Raw genomic sequence first — 23,385 nt, 5'->3', positions numbered from 1 at the left:
CAAAGCAGAGAATTTTTCTATTTTTGATTCAACCAAGCAACAAAAATATGACATTGTAACAATGAACAATTCTAACTGTTCCCATACCCGGGAATCGAACCCGATCCTGGGTGAAAGCCAGGTATCCTAGCCACTAGACCATATGGGATGTTATCAGCCGTTGGTTGCCGAAACCCGGGATCGAACCAGGGACCTTTAGATCTTCAGTCTAACGCTCTCCCAACTGAGCTATTTCGGCACATTACGTTAACACTCAGGCCGTGTGGAATCCAGCAAAATGATAAAGTTTTTGTCACACCTGATTCCAATAACCATCACTTCGGCTTAGTTTAGAAACTTGCAAACATCAACCAAGTCTTTCCAGGACTGGCGGTTGTCACTCTAGGTTAGTTGATGTTAAATTTTTGTAACCTTATTGGTCTAGTAGTGCGATTCTTGCTGACATGTGTTTTTCCGGAGCTCCCAACCATTTTTGCAAATCACCATGCCTCGGGCTTGTTGTTTTTGTGTCATAACTTTGTTCTTTTCGCTCGTTTACCGCTGTCAAATAATTGTCTTTGTTGTCACACCCCTTTCTTTAATCTATTTCCTCCAGCATGGGTAGGTTTTGTGTACACTCGATGGCAGTGACCGACCCTTCACTTACTACCTCAGCATAGTTTACAAAGTTTGAAACATTCATCAAGCCTCATCAGGACTGGGGGTTTTCTTCTTCCAATTTGTTAAAGTGGTATGTTTGTGTGCGGCTCATTGGTCTAGTAGTATGATTCTCGCTTAGGGTGCGAGAGGTCCCGGGTTCAATTCCCGGATGAGCCCACAGTGAGCGTTGTACTCGGGGATGTAGCTCAGATGGTAGAGCGCTCGCTTAGCATGCGAGAAGTACGGGGATCGATACCCTGCATCTCCAGCCGTTTCACCCACTCAAGTTGTTCACCCATTAGTGAACTATTTAAATAGTTATGGCTTCTGGCTGCAACAAAGCCGCAAAAGTGTTCTCAAACTGAAACTCAAACAGTGACGGCAATTTTTCGTCAAATCTCCGTCTAAGACTGTACACCGATGACTGATTATCGATAACTTGCCAAAGCAGAGAATTTTTCTATTTTTGATTCAACCAAGCAACAAAAATATGACATTGTAACAATGAACAATTCTAACTGTTCCCATACCGGGAATCGAACCCGAGCCTCCTGGGTGAAAGCCAGGTATCCTAGCCACTAGACCATATGGGATGTTATCAGCCGTTGGTTGCCGAAACCCGGGATCGAACCAGGGACCTTTAGATCTTCAGTCTAACGCTCTCCCAACTGAGCTATTTCGGCACATTACGTTAACACTCAGGCCGTGTGGAATCCAGCAAAATGATAAAGTTTTTGTCACACCTGATTCCAATAACCATCACTTCGGCTTAGTTTAGAAACTTGCAAACATCAACCAAGTCTTTCCAGGACTGGCGGTTGTCACTCTAGGTTAGTTGATGTTAAATTTTTGTAACCTTATTGGTCTAGTAGTGCGATTCTTGCTGACATGTGTTTTTCCGGAGCTCCCAACCATTTTTGCAAATCACCATGCCTCGGGCTTGTTGTTTTTGTGTCATAACTTTGTTCTTTTCGCTCGTTTACCGCTGTCAAATAATTGTCTTTGTTGTCACACCCCTTTCTTTAATCTATTTCCTCCAGCATGGGTAGGTTTTGTGTACACTCGATGGCAGTGACCGACCCTTCACTTACTACCTCAGCATAGTTTACAAAGTTTGAAACATTCATCAAGCCTCATCAGGACTGGGGGTTTTCTTCTTCCAATTTGTTAAAGTGGTATGTTTGTGTGCGGCTCATTGGTCTAGTAGTATGATTCTCGCTTAGGGTGCGAGAGGTCCCGGGTTCAATTCCCGGATGAGCCCACAGTGAGCGTTGTACTCGGGGATGTAGCTCAGATGGTAGAGCGCTCGCTTAGCATGCGAGAAGTACGGGGATCGATACCCTGCATCTCCAGCCGTTTCACCCACTCAAGTTGTTCACCCATTAGTGAACTATTTAAATAGTTATGGCTTCTGGCTGCAACAAAGCCGCAAAAGTGTTCTCAAACTGAAACTCAAACAGTGACGGCAATTTTTCGTCAAATCTCCGTCTAAGACTGTACACCGATGACTGATTATCGATAACTTGCCAAAGCAGAGAATTTTTCTATTTTTGATTCAACCAAGCAACAAAAATATGACATTGTAACAATGAACAATTCTAACTGTTCCCATACCGGGAATCGAACCCGAGCCTCCTGGGTGAAAGGGTACCCATCAGGCAAAAAGGACCTAGGGACCATAAGACCATTCAGCCGTCCATGACACCATCCGGCGAGGGTTAGACAAAATCCAAGCTGGGTAATTCTAGGCGTTTGCTTTTGGCCGCCAAGCTGCAAAACGACTGGGAGTGCGGATTGATGTATCCGGCGACGAAAATATAAGAATTTGTCGCCGATGACGTCTCCGTAAGCCCAGTCAAGGCAGTCCGCGGACTTCGGAAAGTAGCTCGGCAGCGCTATACCAGGGACCTAATTTCCGACAAGAGCCACCAGGGAGTAGTTGCCACTGGCCTCTCCCTGGAAGACAAGTCGAAAGACATGGCTCGCCTGGTATCCTGCCGTACGCCCCTCTCCTTCCGAGACTGGAGATATCTTCACAGGGCCCGGCTCGACATCCTTCCTCTTCGGGGGCACTCGTGGTTTTGCTCACAGGAGCAAGATACGAGTTGCCGCCGATGCGGGAAAGGAAAACGAGACCGGGTTTCATGTGCTTAACCACTGTGAAGAAGGTCTCCAGCTCGCCACCAAGAGGCACAACACCATCCAAGATCTCTTGGAGTCGCTGCTAGTCAAGCAGGGACACGACGTCACGATCAACAATGCCATCCCCGGGCAAAGGTTAAGACCGGATGTTGAATTTCAACTATCCGGTTCCCGGGTGATGGTCGACGTCGTGGTCTGCTATGACCAACCAGGAGTAGTATGGAGAATGCCTACCAGCGGAAATATGATAAATATTCTTCGCATGGGAGGATTCTCCCCCTGGTTGTCGGGTCTCTTGGATCATGGTACCCCAGGAACGACGAAATCCGTTCGATTCTTGGAATCAACGGAAGATCCTGGGGTGCCTTCCGATTCAAGGCCCGATTGGCAGCGATCCAGGGATCAATGGATATGGTGTGTGCCCATTTCCATCATGGTGCACCAAACCCCGAAGCTGAGGATACCCCCCCCCCCCCGTAGTAACTCCCTACCCAGTAGATTAGTAGATTCTTCCCCATTTATTTTATTTATGTAATTTTAGTAATATTTTTAAATGCACCCACCCCATACATGTTTATTCCCCTTCCGGAAACCCCTCCATAAACTAGCCACTAGACCATATGGGATGTTATCAGCCGTTGGTTGCCGAAACCCGGGATCGAACCAGGGACCTTTAGATCTTCAGTCTAACGCTCTCCCAACTGAGCTATTTCGGCACATTACGTTAACACTCAGGCCGTGTGGAATCCAGCAAAATGATAAAGTTTTTGTCACACCTGATTCCAATAACCATCACTTCGGCTTAGTTTAGAAACTTGCAAACATCAACCAAGTCTTTCCAGGACTGGCGGTTGTCACTCTAGGTTAGTTGATGTTAAATTTTTGTAACCTTATTGGTCTAGTAGTGCGATTCTTGCTGACATGTGTTTTTCCGGAGCTCCCAACCATTTTTGCAAATCACCATGCCTCGGGCTTGTTGTTTTTGTGTCATAACTTTGTTCTTTTCGCTCGTTTACCGCTGTCAAATAATTGTCTTTGTTGTCACACCCCTTTCTTTAATCTATTTCCTCCAGCATGGGTAGGTTTTGTGTACACTCGATGGCAGTGACCGACCCTTCACTTACTACCTCAGCATAGTTTACAAAGTTTGAAACATTCATCAAGCCTCATCAGGACTGGGGGTTTTCTTCTTCCAATTTGTTAAAGTGGTATGTTTGTGTGCGGCTCATTGGTCTAGTAGTATGATTCTCGCTTAGGGTGCGAGAGGTCCCGGGTTCAATTCCCGGATGAGCCCACAGTGAGCGTTGTACTCGGGGATGTAGCTCAGATGGTAGAGCGCTCGCTTAGCATGCGAGAAGTACGGGGATCGATACCCTGCATCTCCAGCCGTTTCACCCACTCAAGTTGTTCACCCATTAGTGAACTATTTAAATAGTTATGGCTTCTGGCTGCAACAAAGCCGCAAAAGTGTTCTCAAACTGAAACTCAAACAGTGACGGCAATTTTTCGTCAAATCTCCGTCTAAGACTGTACACCGATGACTGATTATCGATAACTTGCCAAAGCAGAGAATTTTTCTATTTTTGATTCAACCAAGCAACAAAAATATGACATTGTAACAATGAACAATTCTAACTGTTCCCATACCGGGAATCGAACCCGAGCCTCCTGGGTGAAAGCCAGGTATCCTAGCCACTAGACCATATGGGATGTTATCAGCCGTTGGTTGCCGAAACCCGGGATCGAACCAGGGACCTTTAGATCTTCAGTCTAACGCTCTCCCAACTGAGCTATTTCGGCACATTACGTTAACACTCAGGCCGTGTGGAATCCAGCAAAATGATAAAGTTTTTGTCACACCTGATTCCAATAACCATCACTTCGGCTTAGTTTAGAAACTTGCAAACATCAACCAAGTCTTTCCAGGACTGGCGGTTGTCACTCTAGGTTAGTTGATGTTAAATTTTTGTAACCTTATTGGTCTAGTAGTGCGATTCTTGCTGACATGTGTTTTTCCGGAGCTCCCAACCATTTTTGCAAATCACCATGCCTCGGGCTTGTTGTTTTTGTGTCATAACTTTGTTCTTTTCGCTCGTTTACCGCTGTCAAATAATTGTCTTTGTTGTCACACCCCTTTCTTTAATCTATTTCCTCCAGCATGGGTAGGTTTTGTGTACACTCGATGGCAGTGACCGACCCTTCACTTACTACCTCAGCATAGTTTACAAAGTTTGAAACATTCATCAAGCCTCATCAGGACTGGGGGTTTTCTTCTTCCAATTTGTTAAAGTGGTATGTTTGTGTGCGGCTCATTGGTCTAGTAGTATGATTCTCGCTTAGGGTGCGAGAGGTCCCGGGTTCAATTCCCGGATGAGCCCACAGTGAGCGTTGTACTCGGGGATGTAGCTCAGATGGTAGAGCGCTCGCTTAGCATGCGAGAAGTACGGGGATCGATACCCTGCATCTCCAGCCGTTTCACCCACTCAAGTTGTTCACCCATTAGTGAACTATTTAAATAGTTATGGCTTCTGGCTGCAACAAAGCCGCAAAAGTGTTCTCAAACTGAAACTCAAACAGTGACGGCAATTTTTCGTCAAATCTCCGTCTAAGACTGTACACCGATGACTGATTATCGATAACTTGCCAAAGCAGAGAATTTTTCTATTTTTGATTCAACCAAGCAACAAAAATATGACATTGTAACAATGAACAATTCTAACTGTTCCCATACCGGGAATCGAACCCGAGCCTCCTGGGTGAAAGCCAGGTATCCTAGCCACTAGACCATATGGGATGTTATCAGCCGTTGGTTGCCGAAACCCGGGATCGAACCAGGGACCTTTAGATCTTCAGTCTAACGCTCTCCCAACTGAGCTATTTCGGCACATTACGTTAACACTCAGGCCGTGTGGAATCCAGCAAAATGATAAAGTTTTTGTCACACCTGATTCCAATAACCATCACTTCGGCTTAGTTTAGAAACTTGCAAACATCAACCAAGTCTTTCCAGGACTGGCGGTTGTCACTCTAGGTTAGTTGATGTTAAATTTTTGTAACCTTATTGGTCTAGTAGTGCGATTCTTGCTGACATGTGTTTTTCCGGAGCTCCCAACCATTTTTGCAAATCACCATGCCTCGGGCTTGTTGTTTTTGTGTCATAACTTTGTTCTTTTCGCTCGTTTACCGCTGTCAAATAATTGTCTTTGTTGTCACACCCCTTTCTTTAATCTATTTCCTCCAGCATGGGTAGGTTTTGTGTACACTCGATGGCAGTGACCGACCCTTCACTTACTACCTCAGCATAGTTTACAAAGTTTGAAACATTCATCAAGCCTCATCAGGACTGGGGGTTTTCTTCTTCCAATTTGTTAAAGTGGTATGTTTGTGTGCGGCTCATTGGTCTAGTAGTATGATTCTCGCTTAGGGTGCGAGAGGTCCCGGGTTCAATTCCCGGATGAGCCCACAGTGAGCGTTGTACTCGGGGATGTAGCTCAGATGGTAGAGCGCTCGCTTAGCATGCGAGAAGTACGGGGATCGATACCCTGCATCTCCAGCCGTTTCACCCACTCAAGTTGTTCACCCATTAGTGAACTATTTAAATAGTTATGGCTTCTGGCTGCAACAAAGCCGCAAAAGTGTTCTCAAACTGAAACTCAAACAGTGACGGCAATTTTTCGTCAAATCTCCGTCTAAGACTGTACACCGATGACTGATTATCGATAACTTGCCAAAGCAGAGAATTTTTCTATTTTTGATTCAACCAAGCAACAAAAATATGACATTGTAACAATGAACAATTCTAACTGTTCCCATACCGGGAATCGAACCCGAGCCTCCTGGGTGAAAGCCAGGTATCCTAGCCACTAGACCATATGGGATGTTATCAGCCGTTGGTTGCCGAAACCCGGGATCGAACCAGGGACCTTTAGATCTTCAGTCTAACGCTCTCCCAACTGAGCTATTTCGGCACATTACGTTAACACTCAGGCCGTGTGGAATCCAGCAAAATGATAAAGTTTTTGTCACACCTGATTCCAATAACCATCACTTCGGCTTAGTTTAGAAACTTGCAAACATCAACCAAGTCTTTCCAGGACTGGCGGTTGTCACTCTAGGTTAGTTGATGTTAAATTTTTGTAACCTTATTGGTCTAGTAGTGCGATTCTTGCTGACATGTGTTTTTCCGGAGCTCCCAACCATTTTTGCAAATCACCATGCCTCGGGCTTGTTGTTTTTGTGTCATAACTTTGTTCTTTTCGCTCGTTTACCGCTGTCAAATAATTGTCTTTGTTGTCACACCCCTTTCTTTAATCTATTTCCTCCAGCATGGGTAGGTTTTGTGTACACTCGATGGCAGTGACCGACCCTTCACTTACTACCTCAGCATAGTTTACAAAGTTTGAAACATTCATCAAGCCTCATCAGGACTGGGGGTTTTCTTCTTCCAATTTGTTAAAGTGGTATGTTTGTGTGCGGCTCATTGGTCTAGTAGTATGATTCTCGCTTAGGGTGCGAGAGGTCCCGGGTTCAATTCCCGGATGAGCCCACAGTGAGCGTTGTACTCGGGGATGTAGCTCAGATGGTAGAGCGCTCGCTTAGCATGCGAGAAGTACGGGGATCGATACCCTGCATCTCCAGCCGTTTCACCCACTCAAGTTGTTCACCCATTAGTGAACTATTTAAATAGTTATGGCTTCTGGCTGCAACAAAGCCGCAAAAGTGTTCTCAAACTGAAACTCAAACAGTGACGGCAATTTTTCGTCAAATCTCCGTCTAAGACTGTACACCGATGACTGATTATCGATAACTTGCCAAAGCAGAGAATTTTTCTATTTTTGATTCAACCAAGCAACAAAAATATGACATTGTAACAATGAACAATTCTAACTGTTCCCATACCGGGAATCGAACCCGAGCCTCCTGGGTGAAAGCCAGGTATCCTAGCCACTAGACCATATGGGATGTTATCAGCCGTTGGTTGCCGAAACCCGGGATCGAACCAGGGACCTTTAGATCTTCAGTCTAACGCTCTCCCAACGTGCATGGCAATCTAGTGAAATGCTACTAGAGTAAGACTCCGTGGGAACACATTAATGCCAAAATTGAGTAACCCAGAGGCTTCACCGCTCTCTACCTTCGCAGCAGTGCCAGAGTGCGAGGGTACTCTACGACACCTGCGACTGGTCCCATCCATCAAGGGACCAGATGGACTTCCTCAATCGTGCGCCTAGCCAAAAAGAGCTTGAGGCTAAACTTCGCCGGGCAACAAATACATCACCAGGGGTCGATGGCCTTAGAATATCGACACATCTAAGGGCCCTCGCCCCCGCCCCTTTTTGCTGGAAACAGTTTGTAGAATAGTTTGGAAGATTGAAATTCCTAACTGTTGGAAAATATCGCGAACAGTCCCCATCTTTAAGAAAGGGGAAACAAGAATTTTTTCAAATTTAAAACCTTTTTTCTTTTTCCCAACAAAAAAAAAATTTTTTCGGGAGTAATCAGCCAGAGACTCACAGAGGTCGCCTCAGATCTTGGCTGGTTATCTCCCCGAGCAAAAGGGTTTCCTCCCGGGGGTCCATGGTATCCAGGAGCACACACAGCTCTTGCAGACCGTTGTCGAGGAGACAAGGACCAAACGTAGGCATGTGTCTATAGCATGGCTAGACATGTGCAATGCGTTTGGTTCTCTGTGCCTCACGCCGTTCTTGGAATGAGCTGTTTTCTTCTTTATCTTCCGATACCAGACGACCTCCGGCGCATCCTGGCGGACATTTATCTCGGGGAATCGGATGGATTTTGCCGTTCAGAAAGAATCCATCCGCTGTTCGTATTTTCCCCAACAGCAGGTGTTCGTCAGGGTGACGCTCTTAGCGCCCCTATTTTTAATCTGGCTTCCGAGCCCCTCGTCAGGGCCGGAAAGTCCAATATCAACCCCGGATTTTTATTATTTGGCTCGCTCGTCAAGACCACGGCATATGCTGACGACATTGCCGTGGTTACAAATTCTCCTGACGAGCTCCAAAATATTTTAGACATTTTATCCCTCACCGCTGACACCTTAGGGCTGCAATTCAACGCTGGGAAGTGTGCTTGCTTGGTCTTTGACAAAGGCAAGCCGTCTGAGGCTCTGTGCCGAATCGGTACTCAACCCATTCGGTGCTTGGGACCAGACGACCAAGAGACATATCTTGGTACACCGATCGGCGGAAAATTGCGGTTCCGTCCTCCCACTGACCTTATCCCTAACCTTGACAAGATTGCCGCCTCCCACCTCGCACCATGGCAAAAACTTGAAATCTTCCGTAGCCACCTTCTTCCCTCCCTTTCCCATCACCTCGCTTCGGGTCGGGTCCTGAAAGACTGTCCTTACCCAACTGGACACTGAGTGTAGGAAGTTTCTAGGCCTTATTTGCAACCTTCCCAATCACGCAACGGTCCCGTTTTTCTACGCGGACCGGCGGGTTGGGGGCCTAGGAACATGCCGCCTCACTGATGATGCCGATATCTGGACCATCGCCAGGGGCTGCTCAGCTCCTCACTTGTAGAGACCCTACAGTGAGGAACATATGCCGAGAGCAGCTCCATGACACCATCCGGCGAGGGTTCAGAAACGAGCATCCAGGAGTGTTGCCAGTTGGGGAATATCTTTCGGGATCCGTGGATGGGGGCTCTACAGACTGAGGTACGCGGAGGCAGGGTCCAATCTTTGGACTCTTGCCCGCCAAGCTGCCAAACGACTGGGAGTGCGGATTGATGTATCCGGCGACGAAAATATAAGAATTGTCGCCGATGACGTCTCCGTAAGCCCAGTCAAGGCAGTCCGCGGACTTCGGAAAGTAGCTCGGCAGCGCTATACCAGGGACCTAATTTCCGACAAGAGCCACCAGGGAGTAGTTGCCACTGGCCTCTCCCTGGAAGACAAGTCGAAAGACATGGCTCGCCTGGTATCCTGCCGTACGCCCCTCTCCTTCCGAGACTGGAGATATCTTCACAGGGCCCGGCTCGACATCCTTCCTCTTCGGGGGCACTCGTGGTTTTGCTCACAGGAGCAAGATACGAGTTGCCGCCGATGCGGAAAGGAAAACGAGACCGGGTTTCATGTGCTTAACCACTGTGAAGAAGGTCTCCAGCTCGCCACCAAGAGGCACAACACCATCCAAGATCTCTTGGAATCGCTGCTAGTCAAGCAGGGACACGACGTCACGATCAACAATGCCATCCCCGGGCAAAGGTTAAGACCGGATGTTGAATTTCAACTATCCGGTTCCCGGGTGATGGTCGACGTCGTGGTCTGCTATGACCAACCAGGGAGTATGGAGAATGCCTACCAGCGGAAATATGATAAATATTCTTCGCATGGGAGGATTCTCCCCCTGGTTGTCGGGTCTCTTGGATCATGGTACCCCAGGAACGACGAAATCCGTTCGATTCTTGGAATCAACGGAAGATCCTGGGGTGCCTTCCGATTCAAGGCCCGATTGGCAGCGATCCAGGGATCAATGGATATGGTGTGTGCCCATTTCCATCATGGTGCACCAAACCCCGAAGCTGAGGATATCCCCCTCTTCCCGTAGAAACTCCCTACCCAGTAGATTAGTAGACTCTTTCCCTCATCTATTTTATTTATGTAATTTTAGTAATATTTTAAAAAATGCACCTACCCTCATACATGTTTATTCCCCTTCCGGAAACCCCTCCATAAACTAGCCACTAGACCATATGGGATGTTATCAGCCGTTGGTTGCCGAAACCCGGGATCGAACCAGGGACCTTTAGATCTTCAGTCTAACGCTCTCCCAACTGAGCTATTTCGGCACATTACGTTAACACTCAGGCCGTGTGGAATCCAGCAAAATGATAAAGTTTTTGTCACACCTGATTCCAATAACCATCACTTCGGCTTAGTTTAGAAACTTGCAAACATCAACCAAGTCTTTCCAGGACTGGCGGTTGTCACTCTAGGTTAGTTGATGTTAAATTTTTGTAACCTTATTGGTCTAGTAGTGCGATTCTTGCTGACATGTGTTTTTCCGGAGCTCCCAACCATTTTTGCAAATCACCATGCCTCGGGCTTGTTGTTTTTGTGTCATAACTTTGTTCTTTTCGCTCGTTTACCGCTGTCAAATAATTGTCTTTGTTGTCACACCCCTTTCTTTAATCTATTTCCTCCAGCATGGGTAGGTTTTGTGTACACTCGATGGCAGTGACCGACCCTTCACTTACTACCTCAGCATAGTTTACAAAGTTTGAAACATTCATCAAGCCTCATCAGGACTGGGGGTTTTCTTCTTCCAATTTGTTAAAGTGGTATGTTTGTGTGCGGCTCATTGGTCTAGTAGTATGATTCTCGCTTAGGGTGCGAGAGGTCCCGGGTTCAATTCCCGGATGAGCCCACAGTGAGCGTTGTACTCGGGGATGTAGCTCAGATGGTAGAGCGCTCGCTTAGCATGCGAGAAGTACGGGGATCGATACCCTGCATCTCCAGCCGTTTCACCCACTCAAGTTGTTCACCCATTAGTGAACTATTTAAATAGTTATGGCTTCTGGCTGCAACAAAGCCGCAAAAGTGTTCTCAAACTGAAACTCAAACAGTGACGGCAATTTTTCGTCAAATCTCCGTCTAAGACTGTACACCGATGACTGATTATCGATAACTTGCCAAAGCAGAGAATTTTTCTATTTTTGATTCAACCAAGCAACAAAAATATGACATTGTAACAATGAACAATTCTAACTGTTCCCATACCGGGAATCGAACCCGAGCCTCCTGGGTGAAAGCCAGGTATCCTAGCCACTAGACCATATGGGATGTTATCAGCCGTTGGTTGCCGAAACCCGGGATCGAACCAGGGACCTTTAGATCTTCAGTCTAACGCTCTCCCAACTGAGCTATTTCGGCACATTACGTTAACACTCAGGCCGTGTGGAATCCAGCAAAATGATAAAGTTTTTGTCACACCTGATTCCAATAACCATCACTTCGGCTTAGTTTAGAAACTTGCAAACATCAACCAAGTCTTTCCAGGACTGGCGGTTGTCACTCTAGGTTAGTTGATGTTAAATTTTTGTAACCTTATTGGTCTAGTAGTGCGATTCTTGCTGACATGTGTTTTTCCGGAGCTCCCAACCATTTTTGCAAATCACCATGCCTCGGGCTTGTTGTTTTTGTGTCATAACTTTGTTCTTTTCGCTCGTTTACCGCTGTCAAATAATTGTCTTTGTTGTCACACCCCTTTCTTTAATCTATTTCCTCCAGCATGGGTAGGTTTTGTGTACACTCGATGGCAGTGACCGACCCTTCACTTACTACCTCAGCATAGTTTACAAAGTTTGAAACATTCATCAAGCCTCATCAGGACTGGGGGTTTTCTTCTTCCAATTTGTTAAAGTGGTATGTTTGTGTGCGGCTCATTGGTCTAGTAGTATGATTCTCGCTTAGGGTGCGAGAGGTCCCGGGTTCAATTCCCGGATGAGCCCACAGTGAGCGTTGTACTCGGGGATGTAGCTCAGATGGTAGAGCGCTCGCTTAGCATGCGAGAAGTACGGGGATCGATACCCTGCATCTCCAGCCGTTTCACCCACTCAAGTTGTTCACCCATTAGTGAACTATTTAAATAGTTATGGCTTCTGGCTGCAACAAAGCCGCAAAAGTGTTCTCAAACTGAAACTCAAACAGTGACGGCAATTTTTCGTCAAATCTCCGTCTAAGACTGTACACCGATGACTGATTATCGATAACTTGCCAAAGCAGAGAATTTTTCTATTTTTGATTCAACCAAGCAACAAAAATATGACATTGTAACAATGAACAATTCTAACTGTTCCCATACCGGGAATCGAACCCGAGCCTCCTGGGTGAAAGCCAGGTATCCTAGCCACTAGACCATATGGGATGTTATCAGCCGTTGGTTGCCGAAACCCGGGATCGAACCAGGGACCTTTAGATCTTCAGTCTAACGCTCTCCCAACTGAGCTATTTCGGCACATTACGTTAACACTCAGGCCGTGTGGAATCCAGCAAAATGATAAAGTTTTTGTCACACCTGATTCCAATAACCATCACTTCGGCTTAGTTTAGAAACTTGCAAACATCAACCAAGTCTTTCCAGGACTGGCGGTTGTCACTCTAGGTTAGTTGATGTTAAATTTTTGTAACCTTATTGGTCTAGTAGTGCGATTCTTGCTGACATGTGTTTTTCCGGAGCTCCCAACCATTTTTGCAAATCACCATGCCTCGGGCTTGTTGTTTTTGTGTCATAACTTTGTTCTTTTCGCTCGTTTACCGCTGTCAAATAATTGTCTTTGTTGTCACACCCCTTTCTTTAATCTATTTCCTCCAGCATGGGTAGGTTTTGTGTACACTCGATGGCAGTGACCGACCCTTCACTTACTACCTCAGCATAGTTTACAAAGTTTGAAACATTCATCAAGCCTCATCAGGACTGGGGGTTTTCTTCTTCCAATTTGTTAAAGTGGTATGTTTGTGTGCGGCTCATTGGTCTAGTAGTATGATTCTCGCTTAGGGTGCGAGAGGTCCCGGGTTCAATTCCCGGATGAGCCCACAGTGAGCGTTGTACTCGGGGATGTAGCTCAGATGGTAGAGCGCTCGCTTAGCATGCGAGAAGTACGGGGATCGATACCCTGCATCTCCAGCCGTTTCACCCACTCAAGTTGTTCACCCATTAGTGAACTATTTAAATAGTTATGGCTTCTGGCTGCAACAAAGCCGCAAAAGTGTTCTCAAACTGAAACTCAAACAGTGACGGCAATTTTTCGTCAAATCTCCGTCTAAGACTGTACACCGATGACTGATTATCGATAACTTGCCAAAGCAGAGAATTTTTCTATTTTTGATTCAACCAAGCAACAAAAATATGACATTGTAACAATGAACAATTCTAACTGTTCCCATACCGGGAATCGAACCCGAGCCTCCTGGGTGAAAGCCAGGTATCCTAGCCACTAGACCATATGGGATGTTACCCTCAGCCGTTGGTTGCCGAAACCCGTATGAAAGGGGGCCCAGGGGAAAAAAAGGAAAGGGAAGAAAAAAAAAAAAAAAAAAAAAAAAAAAAAAAAAAAAAAAAAAAAAAAAAAAAAAAAAACCTCCTCCTAAAAAATTTAAAAAAAAGAAAAAAAAAAAAAAAAAAAAGAAAGAAAGGGGGGGGCCCGGGGGGGGGAAAAAAAAAAAAAAAAAAAAAAAAAAAAAAAAAAAAAAAAAAAAAAAAAAAAAGGGTTAAAAAAAAAAAAAAATAATTTTTAAAAAAAAAAAAAAAAAAAAAAATAAAATTTATAAAAAAAAAAAAAAAAAAAAAAAAAATTATTCTTCCAGTATTCTCCGCCAATCCCTCGAACTAACCATTTGCATCTGAAATCAATGGATGGTTCGCTCAGGAATCCCGCTCACTCTTCTTTCCCCCCTTTTCCCCTTTTAAAAAAAAAAGGGACAAAATCATTTCAAAATACCCTGGGAAACCCACTAAATGTCCTAGGTGTGAGTGGACTACCCTTGGCAACTAACACCAGAGCCATGGGTAGTATCCACAGACACCTAGAGACAGCCCACACACTCCGACTGGTTAAATATTGGGAATGCGGAGTGTGTGGATTTGCTGGAGATGGCCCTACACTAAAAGGACATTACCAGAGAAAGGTTACACTCCACACCACAGAATCTTACCCTCCATCCGGTTTTATTTGCTGGGATATCCTCTGTTGGAGTATGGATGGCTCCAACTTCTTCTGTGGTTGCAGTGAACTTCCCAAGAGGAATTTGTTACTGCAACAGAAGATGAGCGTCAAGAGTTATCCGTGGTGGAAATCCCAGCGATCGAGGAAGAGGGTCCCCTGGTAATGTCCTATCTCCAGCAAATTTTACCGCAAGCCCTATTTTAGATCTTGGGAGGGAGGGAGGGGTCGCCTCGCCGCCTCTTTTAATACACAAAATTTTAGTTGGCTTTATGAACTCCCCCCCAAAAAAAAACAACCCCCAAAATTTTTTAAAAAAAAATTTTAAACCCCCCCCCCAACCCCAAGACTCTTTTCCTTTTGTCCCCTAGTCAGCAAAACATTCGAGGATGGAATAATCACCACAGCTCAGAAGAGCAGAGCCAAAGAGACGACGATTTTGTCAGTCTCTGGGTTCCTGCCTTCTTTTTTTAGCTGTGAGACTCTTCTTTTACATAACCTAGACGATGGAAGGGTCCTCGAACGTTGCACAGCTGACTGGCTCCCCTAAAGCACAAGATTTTAACAAGACCCTAGCCCTGAACAACCCCGAGGAAACCCTAATGGAAGAAAAAGAAACCAAAACCGGCAGATGCAGAAGGCCCGGCGACATATCAAGCAAAAAGGCGTACGAGGCGAGGAAGATTCAGCGGCTCTTCAACATTTACCCAAGAAGAGCCGTTCGACAGGTGCTCGAAGACCGTTCACCCTCCTACGATGGTACTGTACAAGCTGCGGAGGAATATCTCACCTCGAGAGGACTTACAACCGCTTGAGACCATCTCCGCAGCAGTGCCAAAGTGCGAGGGAACTCTACGACACCTGCGACTGGTCCCAACCTTCAGAGGACCAGATGAACTTCCTTAATCGTGCGCCAACCCAACAAGAGCTTGAGGCTAAGCTTCGCCGGGCTACCAACACATCACCAGGGGTTGATGGCCTAGAATACCGTCATCTTAGAGCCATCGACCCCAACTGCATTCTGTTGGAAACAGTTTGTAAAATGGTTTGGAAGATAGGGGTTCCTAATTGTTGGAAGACATCGCGAACTGTCCCCATTTTCAAGAAAGGGGACACTAGCGACTATTCCAACTTTAGACCAATATCCCTTCTTCCTACCATTCTACAAACTGTTCTCGGGAGTGATCAGCCAGAGAATAACGCAAGTCGCCTTCAGACCTTGGCTGGTTATCTCCCCGAGCAAAAGGGTTTCCTCCCGGGGGTCCATGGTATTCAGGAACATACACAGCTCTTACAGACGGTTGTCGAGGAGACAAAGACCAAACGAAAGCACATGTCTATTGCATGGCTGGACATGTGCAACGCGTTTGGATCTGTGCCTCACGCCGTTCTGAATGAGCTGTTTACATCACTTCCAATACCAGAGGACCTCCGGCGCATCCTGGTGGACATATATTCGGGAGAATCGGATGGATTTTGCCGTTGGGAAAGAATTCCATCCGCATTTTCCCGACAGCAGGTGTTCGCCAGGGTGACGCTCTTAGTTCCCCTATTTTTAACCTGGCTTCCGACCCCCTCGTCAGGGCCGGAAAGTCCAATATTAACCCCGGATTTTTATTATTTGGTCTCGCTCGTGAAAACCACGGCATATGCTGACGACATTGCCGTGGTTACAAATTCTCCCTCACGAGCTCCAAAATATTTTAAACGTTTTTACCCTCACCGCAAACACCTTGGGGCTGCAATTTAATGCCGGGAAGTGTGCTTGCCTGGTCTTCGACAAAGGCAAGCCGTCTGACGCCCAGTGCCGAATTGGTGATCAATTAATTCGGTGCTTGGGTCCAGACGACCAAGAAACATATCTTGGTACACCGATCGGAGGAAAATTGCGGTTCCGACCACCCAACTGACCTTATCCCTAACCTCGACAAGATTGCCGCCTCCCACCTCGCACCATGGCAAAAACTTGAAATCTTCCGTAGCCACCTTCTTCCCTCCCTTTCCCATCACCTCGCTTCGGGTCGGGTCCTGAAAGACTGTCTTACCCAACTGGACACTGAGTGTAGGAAGTTTCTAGGCCTTATTTGCAACCTTCCCAATCACGCAACGGTCCCGTTTTTCTACGCGGACCGGCGGGTTGGGGGCCTAGGAACATGCCGCCCTCACTGATGATGCCGATATCTGGACCATCGCCAGGGCTGCTCAGCTCCTCACTTGTAGAGACCCTACAGTGAGGAACATATGCCGAGAGCAGCTCCATGACACCATCCGGCGAGGGTTCAGAAACGAGCATCCAGGAGTGTTGCCAGTTGGGGAATATCTTTCGGGATCCGTGGATGGGGGGCTCTACAGACTGAGGTACGCGGAGGCAGGGTCCAATCTTTGGACTCTTGCCCGCCAAGCTGCCAAACGACTGGGAGTGCGGATTGATGTATCCGGCGACGAAAATCTAAGAATTGTCGCCGATGACGTCTCCGTAAGCCCAGTCAAGGCAGTCCGCGGACTTCGGAAAGTAGCTCGGCAGCGCTATACCAGGGACCTAATTTCCGACAAGAGCCACCAGGGAGTAGTTGCCACTGGCCTCTCCCTGGAAGACAAGTCGAAAGACATGGCTCGCCTGGTATCCTGCCGTACGCCCCTCTCCTTCCGAGACTGGAGATATCTTCACAGGGCCCGGCTCGACATCCTTCCTCTTCGGGGGCACTCGTGGTTTTGCTCACAGGAGCAAGATACGAGTTGCCGCCGATGCGGAAAGGAAAACGAGACCGGGTTTCATGTGCTTAACCACTGTGAAGAAGGTCTCCAGCTCGCCACCAAGAGGCACAACACCATCCAAGATCTCTTGGAGTCGCTGCTAGTCAAGCAGGGACACGACGTCACGATCAACAATGCCATCCCCGGGCAAAGGTTAAGACCGGATGTTGAATTTCAACTATCCGGTTCCCGGGTGATGGTCGACGTCGTGGTCTGCTTTGACCAACCAGGGAGTATGGAGAATGCCTACCAGCGGAAATATGATAAATATTCTTCGCATGGGAGGATTCTCCCCCTGGTTGTCGGGTCTCTTGGATCATGGTACCCCAGGAACGACGAAATCCGTTCGATTCTTGGAATCAACGGAAGATCCTGGGGTGCCTTCCGATTCAGGGCCCGATTGGCAGCGATCCAGGGATCAATGGATATGGTGTGTGCCCATTTCCATCATGGTGCACCAAACCCCGAAGCTGAGGATAACCCCCTCTTCCCCCCTTTCCCCCCGTAGAAACCTCCTACCCAGTAGATTAGTAGACTCTTTCCCATCTATTTTATTTATGTAATTTTAGCAATATTTTAAAATGCACCTACCCCATACATGTTTATTCCCCTTCCGGAAACCCCTCCATAAACTAGCCACTAGACCATATGGGATGTTATCAGCCGTTGGTTGCCGAAACCCGGGATCGAACCAGGGACCTTTAGATCTTCAGTCTAACGCTCTCCCAACTGAGCTATTTCGGCACATTACGTTAACACTCAGGCCGTGTGGAATCCAGCAAAATGATAAAGTTTTTGTCACACCTGATTCCAATAACCATCACTTCGGCTTAGTTTAGAAACTTGCAAACATCAACCAAGTCTTTCCAGGACTGGCGGTTGTCACTCTAGGTTAGTTGATGTTAAATTTTTGTAACCTTATTGGTCTAGTAGTGCGATTCTTGCTGACATGTGTTTTTCCGGAGCTCCCAACCATTTTTGCAAATCACCATGCCTCGGGCTTGTTGTTTTTGTGTCATAACTTTGTTCTTTTCGCTCGTTTACCGCTGTCAAATAATTGTCTTTGTTGTCACACCCCTTTCTTTAATCTATTTCCTCCAGCATGGGTAGGTTTTGTGTACACTCGATGGCAGTGACCGACCCTTCACTTACTACCTCAGCATAGTTTACAAAGTTTGAAACATTCATCAAGCCTCATCAGGACTGGGGGTTTTCTTCTTCCAATTTGTTAAAGTGGTATGTTTGTGTGCGGCTCATTGGTCTAGTAGTATGATTCTCGCTTAGGGTGCGAGAGGTCCCGGGTTCAATTCCCGGATGAGCCCACAGTGAGCGTTGTACTCGGGGATGTAGCTCAGATGGTAGAGCGCTCGCTTAGCATGCGAGAAGTACGGGGATCGATACCCTGCATCTCCAGCCGTTTCACCCACTCAAGTTGTTCACCCATTAGTGAACTATTTAAATAGTTATGGCTTCTGGCTGCAACAAAGCCGCAAAAGTGTTCTCAAACTGAAACTCAAACAGTGACGGCAATTTTTCGTCAAATCTCCGTCTAAGACTGTACACCGATGACTGATTATCGATAACTTGCCAAAGCAGAGAATTTTTCTATTTTTGATTCAACCAAGCAACAAAAATATGACATTGTAACAATGAACAATTCTAACTGTTCCCATACCGGGAATCGAACCCGAGCCTCCTGGGTGAAAGCCAGGTATCCTAGCCACTAGACCATATTCGTCTGCTAGACTTCGTGTAGAGCAGACGTGTTTTTAAAGAGCTCCCGTTTTCATTGATGAAATGTTTTAGCTCCTTGTATTATTTTTACATTTTATCCATTTACATCCAAAAACCCTTTTAAAAAAAAAATTTTTTATTATGCTTTAACCAAAACAAATATTGAATTTTAATGCATATCTTTCTTTAATTTTAGTACTCTATAGAATTTATTTATTTATTCTTTTCATCCATGAATTTTTTTTTTCATTTGATTTCACACTTTCTTCGGTTTTTAAATTATTATTTTTTTTTAATTCTTCATTAATTTTTTTATTCCACAATTTCTTTGTTTTTAAAATTTTTCTTTATTCTTCACTAAATTTTTTTATTCCACAATTTCTTCGGTTTCTATTTTTTTTATTCTTTACAAAATTATTTAATTTTTAATTTTTAGTACTTAAAACATCTATTTTGCTATTTTTTTCTTTCTTTCTTAAATTTCTAAATTCCTCTCTTTCTATATTTTTTTAGAATCTTCTCTTCAGATTTTTAATGGTTTTTTTTTAATTTTTCTAACAATATTTTACCGATTTTTTTCTTTATTTGTTTGTTTTTAGTCAATAAGAATTACTGTTTTATTCTTTCATATGTAAGTGGGCCCAGGGTAGCAATGGCAGAGGTAGGAGCATCTAGTAGAAATGCTACTAGAGTAAGACTCCATGGGACAATCATTAAAATCCCAGTTCCTCTGCCAATTATTTTAAAATGTGGGGAGAAATCCTGTCAAGGTGAGCGAGGTAGCGGTCCCTGGTCTGGGGATCGCAAGAGACAATTGGCGGAGACACACATAAAAGAAAGACATTCTAGGAGAGGGGTTCAGTACACCACCCAGTATGTCTGCCTTGGCTGTAAAAAGGAATTTAATTCGTTTATTTCAGCCGGCAGACATGCAAGACCTTGTACTGAGTCCCTTTCCTCCAGTATTCTCCGCCAATCCCTCGAACTAACCATTGCATCTGCAATGGATGGTTCTGCAGGGGTCTCCTAATCCCGCTCACTCTTCTCTCCCCCACGTTTTCCCCTTCCAGAATTGAAGGGGACAAAATCATTTTAAAATACCCTGGTAAACCCACGAAGTGTCCTAGGTGTGAGTGGACTACCTTGGCAACTAACACCAGAGCCATGGGTAGTATCCACAGACACCTAGAGACAGCCCACACACTCCGACTAGTTAAATATTGGGAATGCGGAGTGTGTGGATTTGCTGGAGATGGCCCTACACTAAAAGGACATTACCAAAGGTTACATTCTAATAACAACCCATCACCCTCCATCCGATTTGCTGGGATATCCAGTATGGATGGCTCAAACCGTGACTCTTCTGCTGCAGTGATCTCTCTAGAGGATGTTACTGCAACAGAAGACGAGCGTGATGAGCTATCCGTGGTGGAAATCCCAGCGATCGAGGAATCCCCTGGTAATGTCCTATCTCCAGCAAATTTTACCGCTAGCCCTATTTTAGATCTTGGGAGGGAGTTCGCCTCCTCTTTTAATACACAAAATTTTAGTTGGCTTTATGAACTCCCCCACAAGAAAATACTAGCCCCACAATTTTATCACAAGAGATTTTAGACCCTTCACCTAACCCCGAGACCTTATCCTTTGTCCCCAGTCAGCACAGCAATCGAGGACGTAGTCACCACAGCTCAGAAGAGCAGAGTCAAAGAGACGACGATTTTGTCAGTCTCTGGGTTCCTGCCTTCTTGAGCTGTGAGACTCTACATGACCTAGACGATGTCCTCGAACGTTGCACAGCTGACTGGCTCCCTAAAGCACAAATTTTACAAGACCCTAGCCCTGAACAACCCCGAGGAAACCCTGACAAAAGAAAAAGAAACCAAAACCGGCAGATGCAGAAGGCCCGGCGACATATCAAGCAAAAAGGCGTACGAGGCGAGGAAGATTCAGCGGCTCTTCAACATTTACCCAAGAAGAGCCGTTCGACAGGTGCTCGAAGACCGTTTACCCTCCTACGATGGTACTGTACAAGCTGCGGAGGAATATCTCAAGAGGACTTACAACCGATTGAGACCATCTCCGCAGCAGTGCCAAAGTGCGAGGGAACTCTACGACACCTGCGACTGGTCCCAACCTTCAGAGGACCAGATGAACTTCCTTAATCGTGCGCCAACCCAACAAGAGCTTGAAGCTAAGCTCCGCCGGGCTACCAACACATCACCAGGGGTTGATGGCCTAGAATACCGTCATCTTAGAGCCATCGACCCCAACTGCATTCTGCTGGAAACAGTTTGTAAAATGGTTTGGAAGCTAGGGGTTCCTAATTGTTGGAAGACATCGCGAACTGTCCCCATTTTCAAGAAAGGGGACACTAGCGACTATTCCAACTTTAGACCAATATCCCTTCTTCCTACCATTTACAAACTGTTCTCGGGAGTGATCAGCCAGAGAATAACGCAAGTCGCTTCAGACCTTGGCTGGTTATCTCCCGAGCAAAAGGGTTTCCTCCCGGGGGTCCATGGTATTCAGGAACATACACAGCTCTTACAGACGGTTGTCGAGGAGACAAAGACCAAACGAAAGCACATGTCTATTGCATGGCTGGACATGTGCAACGCGTTTGGATCTGTGCCTCACGCCGTTCTGAATGAGCTGTTCACATCACTTCCAATACCAGAGGACCTCCGGCGCATCCTGGTGGACATATATTCGGGAAATCGGATGGATTTTGCCGTTGGGAAAGAATCCATCCGCATTTTCCCGACAGCAGGTGTTCGCCAGGGTGACGCTCTTAGTTCCCCTATTTTTAACCTGGCTTCCGAACCCCTCGTCAGGGCCGGAAAGTCCAATATTAACCCCGGATTTTTAATATTTGGCTCGCGTCGAGAAAACCACGGCATATGCTGACGACATTGCCGTGGTTACAAATTCTCCCTCCGAGCTCCAAAACATTTTAAACGTTTTTACCCTCACCGCAAACACCTTGGGGCTGCAATTTAATGCCGGGAAGTGTGCTTGCCTGGTCTTCGACAAAGGCAAGCCGTCTGACGCCCAGTGCCGAATTGGTGATCAATTAATTCGGTGCTTGGGTCCAGACGACCAAGAAACATATCTTGGTACACCGATCGGAGGAAAATTGCGGTTCCGACCACCAACTGACCTTATCCCTAACCTCGACAAGATTGCCGCCTCCCACCTCGCACCATGGCAAAAACTTGAAATCTTCCGTAGCCACCTTCTTCCCTCCCTTTCCCATCACCTCGCTTCGGGTCGGGTCCTGAAAGACTGTCTTACCCAACTGGACACTGAGTGTAGGAAGTTTCTAGGCCTTATTTGCAACCTTCCCAATCACGCAACGGTCCCGTTTTTCTACGCGGACCGGCGGGTTGGGGGCCTAGGAACATGCCGCCTCACTGATGATGCCGATATCTGGACCATCGCCAGGGCTGCTCAGCTCCTCACTTGTAGAGACCCTACAGTGAGGAACATATGCCGAGAGCAGCTCCATGACACCATCCGGCGAGGGTTCAGAAACGAGCATCCAGGAGTGTTGCCAGTTGGGGAATATCTTTCGGGATCCGTGGATGGGGGCTCTACAGACTGAGGTACGCGGAGGCAGGGTCCAATCTTTGGACTCTTGCCCGCCAAGCTGCCAAACGACTGGGAGTGCGGATTGATGTATCCGGCGACGAAAATCTAAGAATTGTCGCCGATGACGTCTCCGTAAGCCCAGTCAAGGCAGTCCGCGGACTTCGGAAAGTAGCTCGGCAGCGCTATACCAGGGACCTAATTTCCGACAAGAGCCACCAGGGAGTAGTTGCCACTGGCCTCTCCCTGGAAGACAAGTCGAAAGACATGGCTCGCCTGGTATCCTGCCGTACGCCCCTCTCCTTCCGCGACTGGAGATATCTTCACAGGGCCCGGCTCGACATCCTTCCTCTTCGGGGGCACTCGTGGTTTTGCTCACAGGAGCAAGATACGAGTTGCCGCCGATGCGGAAAGGAAAACGAGACCGGGTTTCATGTGCTTAACCACTGTGAAGAAGGTCTCCAGCTCGCCACCAAGAGGCACAACACCATCCAAGATCTCTTGGAATCGCTGCTAGTCAAGCAGGGACACGACGTCACGATCAACAATGCCATCCCCGGGCAAAGGTTAAGACCGGATGTTGAATTTCAACTATCCGGTTCCCGGGTGATGGTTGACGTCGTGGTCTGCTATGACCAACCAGGGAGTATGGAGAATGCCTACCAGCGGAAATATGATAAATATTCTTCGCATGGGAGGATTCTCCCCCTGGTTGTCGGGTCTCTTGGATCATGGTACCCCAGGAACGACGAAATCCGTTCGATTCTCGGAATCAACGGAAGATCCTGGGGTGCCTTCCGATTCAAGGCCCGATTGGCAGCGATCCAGGGATCAATGGAT

General features: G+C 46.6%; 28 non-coding genes across 28 annotated transcripts; 10 read left to right on the top strand and 18 right to left on the bottom strand.

Moving 5' to 3' along the window:
- Positions 1–165: 165 nt before the first annotated feature.
- On the bottom strand, positions 166–238 carry Trnaf-gaa. Its single transcript has one exon. It is a non-coding gene; the product is annotated as a tRNA-Phe (tRNA).
- A 506-nt stretch (positions 239–744) lies between these two features.
- On the top strand, positions 745–816 carry Trnap-agg. The gene has a single exon. It is a non-coding gene; the product is annotated as a tRNA-Pro (tRNA).
- A 344-nt stretch (positions 817–1,160) lies between these two features.
- On the bottom strand, positions 1,161–1,232 carry Trnae-uuc. Its single transcript has one exon. It is a non-coding gene; the product is annotated as a tRNA-Glu (tRNA).
- A 17-nt stretch (positions 1,233–1,249) lies between these two features.
- Positions 1,250–1,322, bottom strand: Trnaf-gaa. Its single transcript has one exon. It is a non-coding gene; the product is annotated as a tRNA-Phe (tRNA).
- A 506-nt stretch (positions 1,323–1,828) lies between these two features.
- Positions 1,829–1,900, top strand: Trnap-agg. Its single transcript has one exon. It is a non-coding gene; the product is annotated as a tRNA-Pro (tRNA).
- Positions 1,901–3,424: 1,524 nt separating this feature from the next.
- On the bottom strand, positions 3,425–3,497 carry Trnaf-gaa. The gene has a single exon. It is a non-coding gene; the product is annotated as a tRNA-Phe (tRNA).
- Positions 3,498–4,003: 506 nt separating this feature from the next.
- Positions 4,004–4,075, top strand: Trnap-agg. The gene has a single exon. It is a non-coding gene; the product is annotated as a tRNA-Pro (tRNA).
- A 344-nt stretch (positions 4,076–4,419) lies between these two features.
- Trnae-uuc lies at positions 4,420–4,491 on the bottom strand. Its single transcript has one exon. It is a non-coding gene; the product is annotated as a tRNA-Glu (tRNA).
- Positions 4,492–4,508: 17 nt separating this feature from the next.
- Trnaf-gaa lies at positions 4,509–4,581 on the bottom strand. Its single transcript has one exon. It is a non-coding gene; the product is annotated as a tRNA-Phe (tRNA).
- Positions 4,582–5,087: 506 nt separating this feature from the next.
- Trnap-agg lies at positions 5,088–5,159 on the top strand. Its single transcript has one exon. It is a non-coding gene; the product is annotated as a tRNA-Pro (tRNA).
- A 344-nt stretch (positions 5,160–5,503) lies between these two features.
- On the bottom strand, positions 5,504–5,575 carry Trnae-uuc. The gene has a single exon. It is a non-coding gene; the product is annotated as a tRNA-Glu (tRNA).
- A 17-nt stretch (positions 5,576–5,592) lies between these two features.
- Trnaf-gaa lies at positions 5,593–5,665 on the bottom strand. The gene has a single exon. It is a non-coding gene; the product is annotated as a tRNA-Phe (tRNA).
- Positions 5,666–6,171: 506 nt separating this feature from the next.
- Positions 6,172–6,243, top strand: Trnap-agg. The gene has a single exon. It is a non-coding gene; the product is annotated as a tRNA-Pro (tRNA).
- A 344-nt stretch (positions 6,244–6,587) lies between these two features.
- Positions 6,588–6,659, bottom strand: Trnae-uuc. Its single transcript has one exon. It is a non-coding gene; the product is annotated as a tRNA-Glu (tRNA).
- Positions 6,660–6,676: 17 nt separating this feature from the next.
- Positions 6,677–6,749, bottom strand: Trnaf-gaa. Its single transcript has one exon. It is a non-coding gene; the product is annotated as a tRNA-Phe (tRNA).
- A 506-nt stretch (positions 6,750–7,255) lies between these two features.
- Positions 7,256–7,327, top strand: Trnap-agg. The gene has a single exon. It is a non-coding gene; the product is annotated as a tRNA-Pro (tRNA).
- Positions 7,328–7,671: 344 nt separating this feature from the next.
- Trnae-uuc lies at positions 7,672–7,743 on the bottom strand. The gene has a single exon. It is a non-coding gene; the product is annotated as a tRNA-Glu (tRNA).
- A 2,780-nt stretch (positions 7,744–10,523) lies between these two features.
- On the bottom strand, positions 10,524–10,596 carry Trnaf-gaa. The gene has a single exon. It is a non-coding gene; the product is annotated as a tRNA-Phe (tRNA).
- A 506-nt stretch (positions 10,597–11,102) lies between these two features.
- On the top strand, positions 11,103–11,174 carry Trnap-agg. The gene has a single exon. It is a non-coding gene; the product is annotated as a tRNA-Pro (tRNA).
- Positions 11,175–11,518: 344 nt separating this feature from the next.
- On the bottom strand, positions 11,519–11,590 carry Trnae-uuc. Its single transcript has one exon. It is a non-coding gene; the product is annotated as a tRNA-Glu (tRNA).
- Positions 11,591–11,607: 17 nt separating this feature from the next.
- On the bottom strand, positions 11,608–11,680 carry Trnaf-gaa. The gene has a single exon. It is a non-coding gene; the product is annotated as a tRNA-Phe (tRNA).
- A 506-nt stretch (positions 11,681–12,186) lies between these two features.
- On the top strand, positions 12,187–12,258 carry Trnap-agg. Its single transcript has one exon. It is a non-coding gene; the product is annotated as a tRNA-Pro (tRNA).
- Positions 12,259–12,602: 344 nt separating this feature from the next.
- Trnae-uuc lies at positions 12,603–12,674 on the bottom strand. The gene has a single exon. It is a non-coding gene; the product is annotated as a tRNA-Glu (tRNA).
- A 17-nt stretch (positions 12,675–12,691) lies between these two features.
- Positions 12,692–12,764, bottom strand: Trnaf-gaa. The gene has a single exon. It is a non-coding gene; the product is annotated as a tRNA-Phe (tRNA).
- Positions 12,765–13,270: 506 nt separating this feature from the next.
- Positions 13,271–13,342, top strand: Trnap-agg. The gene has a single exon. It is a non-coding gene; the product is annotated as a tRNA-Pro (tRNA).
- Positions 13,343–13,686: 344 nt separating this feature from the next.
- Positions 13,687–13,758, bottom strand: Trnae-uuc. Its single transcript has one exon. It is a non-coding gene; the product is annotated as a tRNA-Glu (tRNA).
- A 4,136-nt stretch (positions 13,759–17,894) lies between these two features.
- Trnaf-gaa lies at positions 17,895–17,967 on the bottom strand. The gene has a single exon. It is a non-coding gene; the product is annotated as a tRNA-Phe (tRNA).
- A 506-nt stretch (positions 17,968–18,473) lies between these two features.
- Positions 18,474–18,545, top strand: Trnap-agg. The gene has a single exon. It is a non-coding gene; the product is annotated as a tRNA-Pro (tRNA).
- The last annotated feature ends 4,840 nt before the right edge of the window (positions 18,546–23,385 follow it).

The sequence above is a fragment of the Daphnia magna genome, linkage group LG10 (assembly GCF_020631705.1).
Source record: "Daphnia magna isolate NIES linkage group LG10, ASM2063170v1.1, whole genome shotgun sequence".
NCBI lineage: Eukaryota > Metazoa > Arthropoda > Branchiopoda > Diplostraca > Daphniidae > Daphnia > Daphnia magna.
This window is presented reverse-complemented; position numbering and strand designations above follow the sequence as displayed.